This window comes from Ceratotherium simum, chromosome 33, assembly GCF_057802395.1.
Source record: "Ceratotherium simum simum isolate JZ-2026a chromosome 33, ASM5780239v1, whole genome shotgun sequence".
NCBI lineage: Eukaryota > Metazoa > Chordata > Mammalia > Perissodactyla > Rhinocerotidae > Ceratotherium > Ceratotherium simum.
Window position 1 is genome coordinate 5774037 of NC_141932.1, and position 21322 is coordinate 5795358.

General features: G+C 44.5%; 1 pseudogene; it reads right to left on the reverse strand.

Moving 5' to 3' along the window:
- Positions 1–389: 389 nt before the first annotated feature.
- Positions 390–21322, reverse strand: part of LOC101407446 (leukocyte immunoglobulin-like receptor subfamily A member 6) — a 30077-nt pseudogene continuing 9144 nt past the window's right edge.

Genomic DNA, 21322 nt, shown 5'->3' on the forward strand with positions numbered 1-21322 from the left:
TGACTCTTGTTTGGGAATATTTTGTGTAGACATCTACAGGTAAGTTCCATTGAGAGAGCTTCCTGTGATTTTCCCATTTTGTATTTTCCTTGTCAGGTTTTGGTATCAATTTTTTTCTGGCCTGATAAAATGTGTTGGGATGAATATTGCCTCCTTCTCTAGTTTCAGGAGAAGGTTCTGTAAGTTTGGTATGTATATATATGCGTGTGAGTCCTTGTGTGTACCTATGTGTGTGTGTGGCCATTTGTGTATGTCTTTGTGTCTGTACGTATGTGTGTCCCTGTACGTATCCCTGTGTGTGTCTGTGTGTCCAGGTGTGCGTATGTGTGTATTTCCTAACAGCATATGTGTTTGGAAGTATTCACCAGTAAAGCTTTCCAGACAAAGAGTTCACTTTTTGGGAAAATTTTAATTACAGATTCAACATATTTAATATATAAGGTAATTCACATCTCCTATTTATTTTTATGCCCATCATTTTGGTAAATTGTATTTTTGAGGATTTTGCCCATTTCATGTACATTTTCTAATATACTGACATAAAATTGATCATAGATCAATTATCTATTTAATATATTTAAATCTTTAAATTAGGTCTTTAAACCCATCTATTATCAACTTAAAGTCTGTAGGATCTGTGATGCCATCCTGATAATGTAACATGTGCTTTCTCTCTCTTTTTCTTCCTAAGCTTTGTGGCTGGTTTTTATAAGTATGATTTAATGCTTTCAAGGATGAGATTTCTGGCTTTACTGACTTTTCTCTATTTTTTTGTTCATGCACATTAGTAGCTACTTTTGTCATTATTATATCCCTCCTTCTACCTTTATTTGGAATAAATTGCCATTCTATTTCTAAATTCTTAGTAAAACAGCTTAAGTCATTGATTTTTCAATGCTTTCCTTTTCTAATATATTCATTCATGGTTCTTAATTTTCCCATTTCATAGGTTTGATGCGCCATAGTTACATTATCTTTCAATTTAAAACATTCTCTCGTTTTAGTTTTGGATTTCTCATTTCACTCCTGGCTTATTGAGAAGTCTGCTGCTTTATGTCCAAATGTGGGGGTACTAGTTATCATGATAGCCAAACAGGGTGACTCCCAAAAAGTCCCAGAAGCTCCTGGTGGTCTATGTTATGAGTCAGGCTGATAGGCAGTCATTAGATGAGTGTCCATTGGGGGAAGATCCTGTGCCTTCTGGGGTCCCTGCTGTCTCCCTCCCTGGAGGGTGGGGTTGGGGTCCTTCCTGGTCTAGTGGATGGCCAGAGCAGCATACACACTGGGCTCTGATGGGGGGTCCGGTGACTGGGAGGAAGGGGGTGTTGTCTCCCCTCGGAAGGCCAAATGGTTCAGCTGGGCATAGGTCATGTCTTCGGGGGCTTCAGATGCAGCAGCCTGGAGCAGTGGAAGAATGGGGGGATTGGTATGTGCTTGGGGTGGGGTCAGCCTGGGGTCCTGGAAAGGATGGGACCCGCCTGACTGTCTACCTGTCTGTCCTCTTCTGCTTGTCTGTCCTTCATGCCCAGCGATTCCTCTGACATAGGGAAGGAGAGGCGGCCACTCGCCACCTGGGTCTTGATCTAGAGTGGTTCACTTCAGAGTACATCACTCCCTGGGGGTCTTCATCTTGGGGGCCCTGCTGGAGGGAGACAGAGAGACATAAACAGTGTCTCCCTGACCCCACTGTTGACCTCCTCCAGTCAACCATCCACAATATAACAGAGTGAGATCACTTTCCTGATGGAATCTTCAGGGACGTCCTGAGCCTTGGACATCTGGATGCTTTCTATGGTTCTGGCTCTTATCCTAACACTCTCTCTCTCACTCATTTGTCTTCAGCCATGTGGTCCATCTTCCTGAAAAAGCATGTTGCTGCCTGAGAACATTTACACCTGCTGTTTCCTTTGCCCCCTGCATGCATTCTATCCCTTTTCCTTGGTTTATTTTCCTTAACAGCACTTTGCACTCTAGGATGGTACTCTCATAGTTGCATGCTGTCTCTCACCCAGGAGGTGAGATCAAGGAGTGTGGAGGTAGTTTTCTCACTGCTGTATCTGCAGCACCTGAATGGAGCCGGGTACACAGTGAGCTCCCTGTGCACATCGTTGGGTGAATGAACGAAGGGGGGCTTGCGGGTGATTCACTTATTCATGCATCCTATTGAGACCTGGGGGTACACCCCAACAACCAGGTCAGACAGAGGATGAGTAACCAGGACAGGAGGCCACGTAGGAGGTGCCATGTGGTCACAGAAACCAGGAGGAGTGACGTCACAGCAGGACGACCCAGGGTGCCGGAGAGGACAGGTCAGTGTGGGTCGCTGCTGAGAGCTGGGTGATGTGAGGACAGCAAAGTGTCAATTGGATTAAGTTTCACAAAAGAAAAGTACTTGGTGACCTGGATATGAGCAGGGGTCTCACCTGATCGTCCACCTCCACCTCCTCCTCAGGCCAAGTGTCCCTCCCTGCAGCATCTGCTGGGACAGAACAGGGGGTGCATTTCTTGGCAGGATTCCCTGAGATCTCTCAGGGCTGCAGGCCCCCCTCTGCTCCCAGATGGGCCACTGAGGTCCAGGTCGTAAGGAGACGTGCTCGAGGTCACTCAGGATGGGATTTCAGTCCTTCTCACCCTGAATCCCCAGAGCCTCACAACCTGTGCCCCCATGGCCTCCTGAAATCTCTGTGCCCACCCCCCAAGGCGGCCCCTCCTCTCCTATCACAGAGGGTCTCTTCCTGGGTGTCCACAGCTGGGCTGGAGCTGGGGGAGGAGATGCAAGTGTTAGGGGCAGAGAGGGGGCCAAGGGTGGGGTGGGAGTCTGGGGTCTTCAGGACAGGAATTTCCTGACCTGCAGGCCTCTGTCCTTGGGCTCTGGGTCTGCAGCCCCTGCAGGAAGTTGGAGATCAGCCTGTCTCTGGGCTGGGCCACGTTGGACAGAGTTTCAGTCCTGGGATGTCATGACCACTTTCCCTCCAGAGGCGATTTGAGAGAAAAGAAGAAAAACTTAACAACTACTTTTGTTGATGTTTCAATATTTCCTGAGATTGAAAAGCTGAAAGACAGCTTAGATGTGAACATACGTCCTGTATTAAGTGTTTTCTTTTGAATTTTCTGATTTGAGATTCTGGAAAGTCTTTTTCTAGTTGACCTTCCCATCTATGTGGTTTCCCTCCCGCTTGTGCCCTAGCCCACCTCCTCCTCTGACCTGGTTCACCATGTTCCCTACTCACCCGATGTCCTGTGTTCGCCCTGACGCCAGTGTTGGAGTAGGAGGAGGAAAAGGAGGAGGGAAAGCACCAAGACAAAGGCCACTGAGACCCCAATCAGAGCCTTCAGGTACCCTTTGAGACCTTGAGCATGAGTGATATCATGAATGAGCAAGTGATGCTATTTAATTGAGCGCCTACTGTGTGCCAGGCACGTGCTGGGGTCTGTGCATTCATGTTCTCTAACTCACAGCAAGTCATGCAACAGGGAACAGCCACCCCCACCACCCATTTCACAGATGAGGAATGTGAGGCACAGAGAGGTAAATAACGTCCCCCACGTCACGCAGTCTGAAGTGGCAGAGCTGGAACTGGAACCCAGAACCATGGGTTCCTTTGGGTTTTTTATTATTATTATTTTTATGCTGTCCCCTCACCCTCCAGGCAAAAGCCCAGTGCAGAGACCTGTCCATCAAACTGAATACACAGACTTTCAACCCCTCTCCCAGCCCAGGTCCATCTTCGGCTCTGCAGAGGCCTGGCACCTCCGGTTGGGGCCTGTGTGGACATGGCATATGTGTGTCTGGGAAGGCCAGGAGGGACGGCCCGGTCCTTCCAGAGCTCTAAACATGGCCAGGCCTCTGAGTGACGCTAGAGGGTCAGATTGTCTCCAAATAGCACCAGCAAGCTTGGCTGGGCTCAGAGGGAGGGCTCCCTGTACATGCATGGAGAAAAGGGGACAGTGGCATCGAAGGAGATGCACACCCAAGATAGCCCACTGGCGCCTGCAGTGAGAGTACTCACTCGCCCCTCCCGAAGGATCCTGCTCGGTGGTTCAGGCCCCAGGAGGCCATGTCACCAACTCCCATCACCCACAGGGCACAAAGCTTAGGTCAGTCAGTTTGGGGTCCCAGGAAATCAATGCATCAGGGGGGCCCTCACCTGTGATCTGGAGATGCAGAGGGTCGCTGGGGTGTGACCACACATAGGAGTAGGAGCTGGGAGAACCATAGCATCTGTAGGTCTCCCCATGGGAGGTGTTCACAGGGCCCACAGGGAAGACAGCCTGCTTCCTTCCGGGACGGATCCTCAATTCCATGTGTCTGGTCGGGTCAGCTCCTTCCTCCTTCAGCAGATGGAAAGTGTCCAATGTGAACTCTGAGCTGCAGGAGAGGGACATGTTCTCTCCTGATGCCGCTACAGGGCCTTGGTGGGCTGAGTTGGAGGGTGCACCATACACTCCTGTGGGACAAGAAGGGAGCTGTGTTGAAGGGGGGACCATCAGCCCACATACCCCAGGTGTGGACTGTGAGGGCTGAGGTCCCCTAAGCCCACACTCTTTTCCCTTCTGCCTGTGAGAAGCAACCCACAGTCAGAGAGGACTCAGCTCCTCCCACTTACCTGTCACCACCAGGGGCAGGGGGTCACTGTGCTCTCACCAGCCATTCCTGCTGGTGTGATATGCACACTGATATAGCCCTGCAGTGTGTGCGCTCACAGGTTCAGTGGAGAAACTTGTCTGGTTTCTGGAGTCCTGTGGGGTCTCTATGTCCAATGGTTTAGAGACCCTCTCTTTATATGAACGGTAGACTTCAGCCTGCTGAGACCCCTGACACCACATGGTGACAGGGCTCCCTGTGGTGACCATCGGTCCTGGGTCAGCCCAGATGGAGGGTTGTGGGGGGGGATCCTGGAAAGGAATCAGACCTGAAGTGTCAGGGGAGCCCTTCTCCCCTCAGCTTCCCCAGCTGTCACTCAAGGCCCCTCCCAATCTGGTCACCATCACTCCAGACCCTCTGGGCTCCTTCCAGCTGCTCAAGGGGGTTCCACTGTGTGAAGTGGGACGTGTGGGGGAGGACTTACCTGCCTGTACCTGGTTCCACAGGCCCCAACACAGCCCTGGAAGAGAGTTCCTCTGAGAGCATGTCCACTCCCCACACACAGAAGGTCCAGGCTTGGTCTGGGCCCCTGAGCACTGGGGTTAGATCTGGGGCTGAACACATTCTCCCACCCCCTGGAAGTTCTGCCCCCACTGACCTCCCGAGTCCTGGTGTCTCTCAGAGATCAGGTCCTGGAAGGGGAGGCGATACCATCTGTTCTCTTGTCCCCAAAACTCACCAAGGCAGAGAAGAGCAGTGGGGGTTGGGGTCCTGGTGCTGCCTCCCATGGTCTCCAGCTGTGCAGACAACTTATAAAGTTCACAGAGCCCAGTAGACAGACCCAGTCAGTGTGAAAGGGTTGACATTTCATGGGTTCCTCCTCTGTGGTCTCACAGGAAGGGGAACAGCCCTCCCAGGGCCTCACTCCACTCTCCCTGAAGGATGGTGCCAAAGAGATAGTAGGCTCTGGGGAACTTCCAGACCAGATCTGAGACTCTCCAGACCCCACACACTCTGCCTAAACCTCATGCCAAACCCAAATCCAGAGAGAGACACTTGTCTCAGAACATAAGGCTTTGACAGGGCAGGAGAGGACCAGCTCAATTTCTGTGCCAACTCTGACTCTGCCTCTTATAGAGGCTTTGTCAGCTGGGACAAATCTCTTCCTTTTTGAGCTTCTGTAAATGCAAATTTTCTTCCTTTCTTTCCTCAGCCAGACTATCAGTCAATTTGTCTTGAACAATACCCGTGTCCAGTAATGGAGCCAGGCACTGGAGAGTCATTGGTTATGGTGACATACTCTTTCCCTGGACTCGTGGGCCAAGATGAATGAAGACAGACATTACAAATATTTAGGTGGCAAACTATTCAGTTACAGTCTTGTTATGAGACTGTCACAATTTGGTAGAAAAAAGCAAATAGGGAACAATGAGATTCAATAACAACTAGTTGGCCTGCAACCTGGGTCCTGGTTGTGAGGGGTCCTTCAGGGGAACTATTCACCAAGGCATGAGCATTTTTAGCCCAAACACCAAGGCATGAGTAGATTTAGCCAGAGCTGGTGGGACATCCTCACCCAGAAAGATCTGAGTTATTCTTAGAATTGAGAGCAGTCAGGAGAAGGCTGGGCTTGTCACACAGGATCCTGAGCACCATGCACCTATTTTGGATTTTATCTTTAAGGCAATAAGAAGATTTTAAGCAATAGACTATATGAATAGACTTATGTTTTAAAAGGACTACTACCATGTAGTAAGATAATGCAGGAAGGCTCTATTGCTAATTAATTCTATTGCTAATAAGTCTCTAACATCAATCTGGCTCCTGGGTGGTGTGTGGATCAGTATTTTAAGTCATGTGTGTGGTTCTCTCAGATGACGCTTGCACAAACCTATAACAAAACACATTTACAGTTGAGTGGAATGAGACAGGTTGGCTTCTTGGACTCGCTGGTTGGAAAGGAGTTGGATGAGGGAGACTGGCTGAGGGAGCAGCCTGAGGAAGGCACAGAATTGTTAAATAGCTCAGTTTGCATGTGTGATTAATTGTGATGAGGTTGGTTGATGAGAAGTGTGGTGTTTCCTGGGGCTGTGAGTTTAGCTCAGGCCTGATCATTCATAGCCCTGAGTATCAGATGGTGCAGCCAGTATCTTTTTTCATGATGGGAACTTTTTTTCTTCATGAGGAAGATTAGCTCTGAGCTAACATCCAGAGCCAATCCTCCTCTTTATGCCGAGGAAGATTGGCCCTGGGCTAACATCCGTGCCCATCTTCCTCTACTTTGTATGGGTTGATGCCACAGCATGGCTTGACAAGCAGTGCCTCGGTGCAAGCCCAGGATCAAAACCCAGGAACCCCAGCCTCCAAAGCAGAGCGCATGCCCTTAACCGCTATGCCACTGGGCCAGCCCCGGTGATGGGAACTTTTTGAAAGTTTTTGAGCAGGGCAGGATCTGACCAGATAGGGTTATTGGAAAAGTCCTTTGGAGATGGTGGGAGGAATGAACTGGAGGAAGGAGTGGGGGCCTGGATTGGAGGACCAGGAAGGAGACTGATGTGATGACACAGATGAGATGTCCTGAGTCTTGCGATGGATCAGGATATTGTTATTAAGGACTCTAGGGACTCGGTGGTGTGCATTTGATGATTGGATGTGAAGTAGGAGAGAGTGAGGAACTGAAGGCTGTTCCACTCTCAGCCTTGGTGCCTGGAGGAGCCAATGGGGCCGTCACAGGGAGGAGGACCCTGGAGGAGAAGGACGCTTGGGCAGATGATTAGAAGACTGATCACCATTTATCAGAAGAAAGCACAGCTCTCCCTCCTGACCTGCGATTGTTGGTTTTCCTCCCCCCAAAACACTTCCCTTCACTGACTTCCTAGTTTCTATAAGTTAGCATCATCTTTTTCTTCATTGTCCTCCTTCAAAACCTCTGAGTCAATTCTGTCTCCTCAGTCCCCATTCCTCCCCTGGGCAGAGCTCTTCGTCTCATACTGTGAATTCTTTCTGCACACACTGGGTGAGACCACGAGTTGGAGGCAAAAACAGGTTTTACAATTTGAAGACACACTCAGGGATGTATCAGACAATTTATACCATTGAACTCCCAGCAAAATTAGATTGATATTATGAAGAAAAAATATGTGACAAAATAAGTAGCTTACCATTTCACAGATTTGTTGAAAGTTATAAATTTACATGTCTAAGATGCTCAGCAAATGCAAAATTCAATAAGCTTTAAAAACCATGCCCACACACAACATAATCAAAATCAAACTAGTGAAAACCAAAAAATACCCACAAAAGTTGAAAACATCCAGAGAAAAAATGGCACTAAACACACAGAGGCAAAATCATTTGAATGATTACAGATTTCACATCAGAAGCCATCAAGGTCAGCAGATGTTAAAGTTCTGAGACAGAAGAGCCAACTGGGAAACTTCTGGAAATATCCTTCAGGAATAAAAAGAAAATAAAGTCACGCTTAGAGGAAGGAGCACTGGGAGAATTTATTGCCAGAAGACCTGCTCTAAAAGAATTAAGGTAAGTTCTTAGGGCTAAAAGGAAATAATTCTAAAGGGAAACTTGGAATTTCAAGAATAAAGGAAGAGCAGAAAATGGTAAACATCTAGGCAAATGTAATAGCATATTTTTATCCTCTTAAGTTCCTTAAAATGTGTTTGGTTGTCAAAAACAAAACTGACAACATTGTCTGCTTGGGGTTTAATGTATGTAGATGTATGACACAGAACAGCTACAGCATAAAGGGATGGGGTGAAAGGATCTATATGGTGTTGGGCTTCTTCATTTCTCTTGAAGAAGTAAAGTGTGAACTCGATGTGGACTCTGTGAAATTGTGTGTATATATTATAATACCTACAACAGCCAGTTAAGAAACAATATGCAAAGAGTTACAGTTAGAACACAAATGGATAAATTAAAATGGAATACTAAAAATATTCCAAAAAGCCAAAAGAAGGCAGAAAAGGGAAAACTGAAGAACAAAAAAATAGAGGGAACAAGCAGAAAACAAACAGTAAAATGGTAAACCTAAAAAGAACCTTCAATAATTACAATAAATATAAATGGTGAAGCACAGATAAATGGCAGAGATTGTAGGATTGGATTAACAGCAAATAAGACCCCACTGCATGCAGTCTACCAGAGTTTCACTCTAATACAATGATGTAAATAGGTTAAGAGTAAAAGGATGAATATATGATGCAAACATTGATTGAAAGAAAGCTCAAGTGGCGGCATAACTTTCCCACTGCTGCTGTAACAAATTACCACAAACTGAGTGGATTTAAACAACACAAATTTATCATCTTACTGTACTGGAGTTCAGAAGTACAAAATCAGTCCTACTGGGCTAAAGTTGAGGTGTCACAGCGGTGGCTGCTTTTGGTGACTCTGCTGTGAGAATCAGTTTCCTGGCCTTTCCCAGCTCCCAGAGACGCCAGCAGCACTTCACTCCTGATCCCTTCCTTCCATCACTGCAGCCTCTTGATTCCATCATCGTGTTTCCTACCACTGACTCTGACCCTTTTGTCTCCTTCTTACAAGAAGCCTTGTGATGGCACTGGGTTCACAGATAATCCAGGAAAATGCCCCCACCTCAAGATACTTAATTTAGTCACATCTGCATAGTCACTTTTGCCATGAAAGGTAACATACTCACAAGTTTCAGGAACTGGGGTGTGGATTAGTTTGGACTTTGGGAGAAAGCAGATTTATTGGGTCTACCACAGTGGCTACCATATGAGACAGTACAATAGAAGATATCAGATAAAGTAGCATTTTGAACAAGAAAATTATTGGGATAAATGCAGATACTACATGAAGATAAAAAGTTCAACTCACCAAAAAGACATCTAATCCTAAATGTGCATGCAGAAAACCACAAATCTTCGAAGTCTGTAAAGCAAAGCCAGTCAGAAATGAAAGGAGAAATAAGTACACGAACATTTATAGTCTTGGATTTTACACTCCTCTCTTGGTAATTGATTGAGTAAACGGATGTCAAATCAGCAGGGACACAGAGAACCTGAACAATACTGTCAACAAGTTAAACTGATTGACACACAGAGAACACTCCTCTATCAGCAAAATACACGTTCTTTTCAAGTGCACATGGAATATTGGCAGTCATAGTCCATATCCTTGGTTATAAAACAAAGCTGAACAATTTAAAAGAATTAGTATCACACATCACTTCTTTTCTGACCCTAATGGAATATAAGTAAAAATCTATTATTAGAAAGATATCTGGAAAATCTTCAACTATTTGGAAATTAAAGACCATACTTCTAAATAATCCATGGTGTGAAGACGTTCTCAAGGAAAACTATAAAATAGCTTGAACGAATGAAAATGTAAATACAGCATACTAAACATTGTGGGGTGCAGCCAAAGCAGAGTTTAGCAGGAAAGGACGAGCAGCAAGTGCTCATGTTGAACAAAGAATGGTTTCTAATCACTAACCTAATGTTCCACCTTAAGCCACAAGAAATAGAAGAGCCAACTCACCCCAAAGTAGGCATAATAAAATAACAATAAAAGACAGAAATCAATGAAACTGAAAACAAACCAGGAACAAAAATCAATGAAACTCAAAGCTGATTCTTTAAAAAGACCAATAAGGGGCCGGCCTGGTGGCATAGCGGTTAAGTGCACACACTCTGCTGCGGCATCCCAGGGTTCAGACACCGGGTGCACACTGATGCACCACATGTCAAGCCATGCTGTGGCAGCATGCCATATAAAGTGGAGGAAGATGGGCACGGATGTTAGCCCAGGGCCAGTCTTCCTCAGCAAGAAGAGGAGGATTGGTGACAGATGTTAGCTTAGGGTTAACCTTGCTCACAAAAAAAAACAAACAAAAAAAAACAATAGAACTGACAAACCACTAGCCAGACTAATCATGAAAAAAAGGGACAAGAAACAACTTGCCAACATCTGGCTTGAAGGATGTGCTATCACCACAAGTATGATTATTTTCAAATAATTAATAATTAATAGACTAATAAGAGAATATTACTGCAAACAACACTGCCCATAAATTCGACAACCAAAATGGAATGGCCAACTCTTGAAAGACACAAACCACAGACTCACTCAAGAAGAAATCATCTGATATTCTTGAAAAATATGAAATTGCATTTGTAGTTAAAACAAATTTCCAACAAAGAAAACTGGCCACAGTGGTCTCACTGGCATATACCACCAAGCATCAAGTGAAGAATTAATTCAATTTTTCACAATCTCTTCCAGAATATAGAAAAGAAAGGAACACTTTGTAACAATTTTATGAGGCAAGTATTACTCCAAACTGAAATCAGACAAAGATAGTACAGGGAAAGTAAGGTTCAGACCAATGTCCCTCAGGAACAGAGATGCAAACACCTTCACCAAAATATTGGTAAATAAAAACCGTGGTTATAGGAACAGGACAATCATCAGAATCAAGTGGGATTTATCCTCAGATGCTAGACTAGTTCAGCACTTGAAAATCAATAAATGTATCCACCATGATAAGAGACTAACAAAGAAAAAACACATCATTAGATACATACACACACACACACAGATTTGATACAATAAATAAAATGCTCAGCTATACAGGAATAGAAGGGAAGTTTCCTAATCAGATAAAGAGCACCTATGATCTATGTTTAGCTAAGATCATAATGAATGGTTTTCCCCTAGGGTTGGGAATAAGGCAATGATGCTTTCACCACTTCTATTCAGAACTGGTCAGAGCAGTGAGACAAGTGTGAGGAATAAAAGTCACACAGATTGAAATGGAATAAAACTGTCTTAGTCCCAATCCATGTTATCATCTGTGGAGGAAATACTGAGGAATCCTCAAAGGAGCCTCTACAGCTAATAGGTGAAAGAGCAAGGTCTCAAGATAAGATCAATATTCTAAAGTCAATTGAATTTTATTGTCTAAATTAACAAGGAACATTTGGAGAGAAATATTAAAATACAATACTATTTACAATAGCTCCAAAACCAGTAAACAAGGAGGAATCAATATAAGTATAGATGTGTAAGATCTGAAAACTATAATGCTTAGCTAAGAGAAATTAAAGAAAAATTTAAAAAAACAGGAAGAAGCAATATCCCATGATCATTGATTGAAAGACTCAATATTGTTAAGATATCAGCTCTCTCTAAACCGATATGTATTCAAGGCCACTCCAATCAAAATTGCAACTGACTTTTTCAGCGATTGACAGGCTGATAGTAAAATATATGTGGAAATACAAAAAAGCAACAGTAGTACTACAATTTGGAAAGGGAGTAAAATTGGACATCTTCTTACAGCAAGACGTGCTATGGAAGGAACAAATGTGATGGGCAATGTGGTATTTGCTTAAGGATAAGAGGTAGAAAAATAGACAGAATGGAGATCCCAGAGGTAGACCTACACATAGATGATCGATTGACTTAACAAACATCAGAAGTAGTTTCTTGAGGAAAAGATCATCTTCTCCACAAATGTGGCTGGGACTGACACTGAACCAAGTGGGCTCACCTCTTGGTGAGTTAAATAAGACTCTACACCAGTGTTAAGTTGTCTCACAAAGTAAAGTGTATTTGCAGTAAATAGTAGGCCATGAGGAATCATCTCCAAAGTCATGGCGTTCCCGAACAAAGGAAAGCAGGAAATTTTATTTGGTTGGGGAATGAATATTCAAAAGGGAAATGTGGGTATTAACTTGCACAGGCTCAGTTGGAGAACATGCTTCCACCTGATGAGGCCTAAGCTCCTCCTGGAGAGATCTTTGCATTAAAGATAAGGCAAAGGTCATGGGCATGGCTCTTGCAGTACGGCTTGATCGGTTTCAGGATGGCTGGTGGTTACATCTCCCTTGACTGCCTGGCTTGGTCAGTTTCAGGATGGCTGCTTAAATCTCCCTTGAGTGCCTGGCTTGGTCAGTTTCAGGATGGCTGGTGGTTACATCCCCCTTGACATGTAAAAGGAAAAGAAACAACCTGGAAAAACAGTTAATTGCTTCCAAACCTACCTTTGAGTTTCTAGAAGCACCTAGTCAGTGACAAATTCTCCCTCTAGATTTATCCTGTTCCTCATTCTTGAGGGGCATGGATCGAAGGTCCATCTTCTGTAACTGCTTCCTGCTGAGCATAGGTGTTGTCATAGGGACCAGTAGACCAGCAGAATTTCCAACTAATCTCAGATAGCTTTGTGGGTCCCCAGAACCATAGCCCCAAGTTGTTCACAGCAATCACCTGTAATTTAATAGTCTCAATGTGTTTAGGATCTGGGCATACTTGCCCTTCCCTCTCTAAATTCCATCAGCTCTTTATAGTCTACATTCTGGGTTGCCCATTTCTCTGATGGACCTAGTCCTGCTCAGGATCATGCAAGCTCCTTGGAAGCATACTGTGTCTAAACGGTATGGAGTTCGTTAAGATCCAGGGCAGAACCTGGGGTGGATAGCTGGTCGTTACTTATCTGAACAAGTAGTCAGAGAGACAACTCACAGGACTTATGCCTGCATAGTTCATAGAGTGATTTTCTTTTCAGGTGAATGGCTTAGAAAGCAAAGGAGAAACAACCCAAAAGTTTTAACAACTGCCAAGTACACAATTTGCTTTTAAACTATGACAAAAACAAATTTTAATTACACTGAGGTAGCTACAGGTCACCTGCTTACATTTCTTCTCCAAAATATTTTTCTTAGTGCTATTGGTTTGCATAACACTTAAATGTAATTTCAAAATATAGATTTCTTTTTTATAGTCAATAATAACTTAATAACACATGAAAAAACATTTTATGGAAGCATTTATAATATTCCTAAGGTTATCTTGTACCTTGAGATCTTAGATGTTTGATGAGGTCTAAATTCTGAAGCTTAACCCACTTTCCTTACATGCATAAGGTTTCTCACCAGTATGAATTCTCTGATGTATAATAATGGCTAAGTGGTAACTGAATATTTTTCCACACTCATTACAATGAAAGAGTTTCTTTCCAGTACGAGTTTTATGGACTTCAGAGGTTATTAGTCATATAAACGCTGGCCCATTATCACTCTGAATTAATCTAGACAGTCCAAATCAGGGTAACAACACTTTTGTTACTTTATTCACTGTTTTTTTTTTGTTAAAGATTTTATTTATTTATTTATTTATTTTCCGCCTGAAGCCCCAGTAGATAGTTGTATGTCATAGCTGCACATCCTTCTAGTTGCTGTATGTGGGTCGCCGCCTCAGCATGGCCGGAGAAGCAGCGCGTCGGTGCACGCCTGGGATCCGAACCCAGGCCTCCAGCAGTGGAGCACGTGCACTTAACCGCTAAGCCACGGGGCCGGCCCTATTCACCCTTTTATACCTACAAGGAATGGCTTCAATCCTCCCATAAATGTAGCCACAAATACCAAGAGATATTTGTACCTTCCAGGGGCCGTGGGCATAATTGTAAAATCAAATTGCCAGTCTTCGACCGGTAAAGTCCCCGATTTTGAGTTGCTTTGGCCAGGGTAGGTACAGGAGGTCTGGTTTGTACATTATTCTTCTGGCAATAAACACCTTATCCAGTTATTTATTTTTTTTAATGTTTTTTATACATGGGGTGCTTATGACCTTCATGAGCCATAGGTATAAATTCTCTTCTCCTTAATGGGCAGAATCATAAGCACTCATAAGGAGCCCTCAAGCTGTTTGTGTGGGGATCCAAATATTACCTCGTGGGTCCAGCATTTAGCCCTTAACTATTGGGGACCACTGAGAAACCTGTGTTGTGGCTTCTCTTACTTCATCAGGGGAATACACTGGTGTAGATTCACAGGTGTGTACAGTGGGAATTAATGGCAGGCCCTTTTAGCTTTCAGCAGCTGCATCTGCCAAGCTATTTCCTTTTATGGCCTTGGATTCCCTACTTTGATGGCCTTTACAACGGACCAGAGTTACTTCCTTGGGGCCCTGTACTGCTTCTAGCAGTTTAAGGATCTCTGGCCCATGTTTAATTTCTTTATTGCTGCTATTAAAGAGTCCTCTTTCTTTCCAAATGGCTCCATGAGAGGGTATTACAGAGAAGGCATATATAGAATCTGTGCTTAGTATTATTTTCTCTTTTCCCAATTCCAAAGCTCGCTTAATGCAATTATTTCTGACTTTTGGGCCGAGGTGTCTAGTGTCAGCCCCTTGGCCTCTATGGTTGCATGCAGAGACACTACTGCATAACCTGCTCTTCTTTGTTCATTATTCATGAAACTGCTCCCATCTACAAACCATACTTCCTCTGCACTAGGCCATGGTTCGCTCTGGAGATCTCTGTGGCTAGAGTAAACCTGATCAATCACCTCTGGGCGAGCATGGGTAACAAGCCCATTGGAATCAGGGAGCAGGGTAGCAGGGTTTAAGGTATGACAGGGCTTTAAGGAAATCTGATTCTATTCTGGGATAGCCATAGATGTCCTTTAGTCTCTAGGTGGCTACAGACTTGATGTGGGGTCCGCACCGTCACAGATTGGCCCATAGCCAGTTTTTCCACTTTCTTGAGAGGCAGGCGGCAGCTACAGCTCTCAAGCATGGGGCCATCCGTTCGCCATGGTGTGTAGCTGCTTTGAGAAATGGGTTACCACTCTTTTTAGGGAATCCTATAGTGATTCCCTGTTTTCATGAACCCCCAATACTTTACAGTCTCTTTTTAGATATTTGTGCCTTTCCTTTATCCCTTACTGGCTAAGAAATTTAACATATTTAACTCAATTCTGACACTGTCTACCTGGAGACGGCATCAGATCCCACAGAGTAAGGATTCAGTCTTACAGGATAACTCTTTGCCTCCCATTTTAGATGCCAAATGCAAGTCCAGATTGTTATCTGTGCTTCTGAACAACAGCCACAGACCAGAGGTTTCCATAATCCCCTCCTTGGGTTTGATTCATTTGATAGAGCGGCTCACAGAATTCAGAAAAGCATTTTACTCAATAGCTGGATGGAAGGGAGGCATAGAGCAAAATATGTAGAGAAGAGACCTGCAGCTCCCAGACCCTCTCTGGGCACGCCACTCTCCCCAAATTTCCACGTGTTCATCAACCCAGAAGCCCTCTGAACTTCAACCTTTCGGGCTTTAATGGGAACCTCGTTACACAGGCATAGTTGATTAGATCATTGACTTTTGGTAATTGAACTTAATCTTCAGCTCCTCTCCCCATCCTGGAGGTATGGGGATGGGGACAGGGCTTCAAGTTCCAACCCCCAAATCACACAATTGGTTTCCCTGACAACCAGCCCCCACCCTTAGGGGCTTTCCAAAGGTAGGACTAAAGTATTTACCATAACCAAGGATGCCCCTATGGCTCTTATGTGGGGAATTACAAGAGATTTAGGAGCTCTCTGCTAGAAACAAAATGAAGATATCTGCTATTATAAACCCAGTACTGTATAGCATTGACAGCACTGAATTCCTGAACTAATTTATATCCCCCTGTTCCCAGCCTTTTACAAATCTATATTCTCCTGTTCTAAAAGCCCATTGATTACAGGAAAGATTTCCCTTTACAGCTTTTGATTTCAAGGGGTACCATTTTACCCAGAGCCAGTGATCCATCTTCTTCAATGTTACCTTTACTGGCATAGCACTGGTTGCTCACCTCACCTGTCCTTGTGCCCAGAATTTAGAGTTAGCTTGGTTTAAAACATTTAGGGGAATCGCTTCCTTCTTAGGTGCTGACATGTCCTGTAATAGGGTCATAAGCTTAACTCCCTGACTTTTGGGAACTTGGATCTCTATTTTATCTTTTTCCCAGCTTATGGAGGCCCCTAACTTTAGATAGTATGTCCCTCCCCAGAAGGAGAACAGGGCATTCTGGTACATACTGAAAAGAATGTTCCAGCACATTTTTATCCTATTTCATAGGTCATGGCCTCCAGAAAACTTTTTGTCTCTCTTTTTCCTCATACCTCTTTTATTTCACACTTTCGTTTTTTGTGTGTGTGTTTTTTTTTATAATTTTATTTATTTATTTTTTTCCCCAAAGCCCCAGTGGATAGTTGTACGTCGTAGTTGCACATCCTTCTAGTTGCTTTATGTGGGACGTGGCCTCAGCATGGCCCGACAAGTGGTGCATGGGGGCGCGCCCGGGATTCGAACCCGGGCCGCCAACAGCGGAGTGGGCACTCTTAACCGCTAAGCCACTGGGCCGGCCCCACACTTTCGTTTTGAAAGGTTTCCATTTTGGCCATTCAACACCAAGAAAATGGCTCCAGTATTGAGCAAGAAGTTTTATTATGTTCTCTTCCTACTGCCAAGTTCACCAAGGCTCCTAGAGTTCATTGGGGAGCCCCATGGCCCCATCACATCTCATTTGTAGTGAAGGGAAGTTGCCATGGCTCAGTCTTTTTCAATCCCTTCCCTCTATGGGGACGATCTGGACAATCCTGCCATCAATGCCCTTCCTGTTTGTAGTAAGCGCACCAATTAGACCCCAACTTTGTTGGTAGTTTTTTAGTCCCTCGGTGGGGCCGGGGTCACTCACCCATGGCATCTTCCTTCTCTCTTTCAGGTTACCTTGAGTAGGCTGGAGGGCCATAGCTAACAAGGAGGGTTGCCTTTTTATCTTCTTGTCTTCCTTTTCATCCTTGGGTTCATCCCGGCTATTGTACACCCTAGAGGCAGCCTCTACCAGTTGTGCAGGGTTAGTATCAAGACCGATAGCCAACTTTTGGAGTTTTCTACAGATGTCTGGGACAATTTGAGATGCGAAACAGTTATTAATAACCACTGTACTGCCCTGGGCCTCAGTGTTCTAATTTGTGTATCACCTGAGGCAGTCCTGCAGCCTCTGAAAAGTAGGTGAAGGGGTTTTCCTCAGGGCCTTGTTGGCCCTCTCTTAATTTAGACCAGATAATGGGTGGCTGGCTTACTATTTTCATGGCTTTCAAAAGCAAACCCCCCAAATATCCTAGCTTTTTGATCATCAGGATCATTGAGATTCCACCCAGGGTTAGTCCCTGGCACAGCCAGTTCACTAGGCTTGCGAATAACTGTTAGTGGTGATACAGATGCCACAAGGTCGTGCCCAGAGGACGTTTAGTATCCTCATAGCCAGAAACTTGACCCAGGCCATGTAACTAAATCCTTAAGGAAAAATAAAACAGATAGACACCGGGTTTCACCCAGCAACCACTGATAGGGAGGGCAAGGAAACAAAAAACCTATGAAAGTGGCAAACAGGTAGCCATTGATGATTAAGTAGCTAGGAACTAAAGTTTTTTTCCTTTTTCCAATTACTGATTGTAGCTTTTAGTTGCTCCCCGCCTATTGTTAGCTGTGGTCTTTAGGCAATATGCTATGTGACTCTCACTAGATTCCTATAGATAACATCTCCCTGGTTATCACCATGGTAATGAATTTTTGAGCTGTTTGTCAGTAATTTGAACCTCTTGTTCACTTCAGGCCGGTTGAGACTGCCCACTCATCAACTGGGCCCATGAAGATGTCCGATAAGCGACCTTTTGACATCAAGAGGCTAAAAACTCCACCCTTGGGTCATGCCAATGCTGCCATTTTGTGAACATGCATCCTATGAAGAGACATGATGTCTGACTATGGTTGCACAGATCGTCAATTACCTCACCTCTCTTCACCTCCAATCATCTATCTCCACATTTCATACCACCTTGCCCCCGATCCCATAAATATCCCTGAGTCCCTGTTTTTGGGGAAGTGGATTTGAGACTTGTTCCCCCGTTTTCCTCACTTGGCTGCCTTGTGATTAAACCCTCTCTCTCTGCAATCTCATTGTCTCAGTGATTGGCTTTCTGGGCAGTGGGCAAAACGAACCAGGTTCGGTGACACCTGGGAGTCCAGAAAACCAGGCTGTGGAAAATGTTGAGCATTCTTGACAAAAACGCTATGTCAAGCGTCCCTGACAAAAATGCTATGTTGAGCCTCCTCAACAAAAACACGCACACACACACAAACAAACAAAACCTGGTTCAGCAACTCCAGAGGGGTTTAACCCCATTCAAGGGGACCCCTCCTCTGATCAGAGGCACAACACAAAGACAGACTCAGTGACCTCAGGTGGCCTCAAACCACCACCTCATCACTCCAGATGAGATTCAATCTTCAGAGTGGATTTGACCCCTATACAGACAGACTCAGTGCACTCCAGGTGAGATTCAATCTCCAGAAGGGGTTTGACACTTGACTAGTCACCAAAGATTGCTCCCGTTTCACCAGAACCAGGCACCAGCCCTTCTGGAGTGGTTGGGTCATGCAATCCTTCCAGACAGAGGGGACTTTCACTCCCCTGAGCCAGGATACCTGCAGGTGGGGACTCAAACCCCAAAGCCAGGCCCCAACAGGCAGGCTTTGTGAGACAACTTAAGAAAATACCTCTTATAGCCATGCCTTGTGGTTGGCACCACTCACCTCCATTGAGAGATCCTCCCAACAAAGCACTCAGTGCGGCCTCTGGGTCTTCCAATCGGGTAGTGACGTCAAGCTGGTGGCACAGGCACCACAAAGGGGTATGTCCCCTCTAGGCTGCCAATTTGATTCCGAACCAAGTGGGCTCACCTCCTGGTTTGTTAAATAAGACTCTACACCAGTGTAAGTTGTCTCACAAAGTAAAGTGTATTTGCAGCAAATAGGAGGCCATGAGGAATCATTTCCAAAGTCATGGCATTCCTGAACAAAGGAAAGCAGGAAATTCTATTTGGTTGGGGAATGAATATTCAAAAGGGAGAGGCGGGTATTCACTTGCACAGGCTCAGTTGGAGAACATGCTTCCACTTGATGAGGGCTAAGCTCCTTCTGGAGAGATTGTTGCATTAAAGATAAGGCAAAGGTCATGGGCATGGCTCTTGCCTTGAGGCTCGATCAGTTTCAGGATGGCTGGTGGTTACATCTCCCTTGACTGCCTGGCTTGGTCTGTTTCAGGATGGCTGCTGGTTACATCTCCCTTGACACAGAAAAGGAAAAGAAACAACCTGGAAAAACAGTTAATTGCTTCCGTACCCACCCTAGAGTTTCTTGAGGCACAGAGTTGGTGACAGAAACACTGGATATCTGTTTGGAAGAAAATGAACGTTGACCTCTACTTGACACCATACACGGTAATTCACATGAAATGTAACATAGATCTAATTGCAAAAGTCAAAACCATAAGAAGCCTAAAAGAGAATATTAAAGAAAATCTTTACAACATTAGATTATACAAGAAATCCTCAGAAAGATACAAAACGCACAAACAACAACAAAAAGAGTAATTGGAGTTTATAAAACTAAATACTTTTGCTCTTCAAAAGACAGTGTTAGATAATGGAAGAAACAAGCCAGACTGAGTGAAAATATTTATGGAGTGTGTGTGTGTGTGTATCTGATAAGGAATTTGTATGTAGAATAAATATGGACTTTTACAAATAATAATAAAACCCTCCCACTCGAGCAAAACAGTTTGAACAGACATTTCTCAAAAGAAGGTATTTAAATGACCGATAAGCACATGGAACAATGTTAAACAGCAATAACCATTAGAGAAATGAAACTAATACTAAAATGGGATATCAACAAAATGGATGAATTTTAAAAAACATTATACTGCACAAAAGAGGGCAGAAACAGAAGAGTATACACCTTATGATTCCATTTTTATGAAATTCTAGATTGGGCAAGACGGAAACTTAGTGAAGAAAGTTGATTTCTGTTTGTTTCAGTCTGGGTTTGGGGGTGTAGATTGACTCAAAAGGTCACCATGGAATTGTAGGAGTGATGGCAATGTTTTGTATACTGATTGTGGTGATAGTTGTTACATGAATTTCTACATTTGTCAAAGCTGGTCAAATGACACACTTAAAGGGGGTACATTTTGTGTCTCCGTATTCACACACATAGGTAGTAGTTAGGCTCAGTGTCCATTCCACTAGGGCTGAAATCAACTTGCAAACACATGTCTGATTTGCTTCCATGAGGTACAACATGATATTAAGGGTTTTTTGTTGGTCTCTGCTGCTGAGACAACGGCCATCCATCAGTGTCTGTAGTTGGATCAGTTTCGGTGACAGGCAGTCCATGACATCAGGCTCATGAATACACTTCATCTCTGCTGCCATGGCTGTCCTTCATAGGCCCACTGTGTAAACACTGGGATGATGGAGAGCAGAGGCTGGCTAGTATCTGTTGAATGAGCCATCCTGTCTCCTTTGATGTTAAGGACCTTGTCTACAGTGGTGCTCTCTGGGGACATTAATATCTGACCAAGATCCAGTACTTTGTGCCCACTCCTGTAAATCTGTGCATACATATGGCTCCTTCCTGGATATCCTGGTCTCCTCCATTTTGCTTCTTCAAGTTCCCTGGCCGTATAGACAAGGTATTTGCTACTATCCTGGAGTCTGTGTACACCTTTACATGCAGACGGTTCTCTTTCCACAAAAAGTGCGTTATCCTTTTCTTCACCAAAATGTTTGCCCACTGAAGGCATTTTCTCTCATCAGATTCCCCTGAGTGGGGCTGTAGAGAAACACTATTTAAAAATACCCCACCACCCAGGCACGGCCCAGGCCACAGCTATGTAGATGACAGCTGAGGAGAGGTACCATTGTGACAAGTATGGACGGGGGTGTCATGTGCACCAAATACACATCTTTGTGTGACTCTCCTTTGTCCTCTGGACCTGTCCATGGCCCCAGGTGTACCACTGTCATCCAGCAATTGATTGTACTCTTGTGACTTGGCAGGAATGACAATAG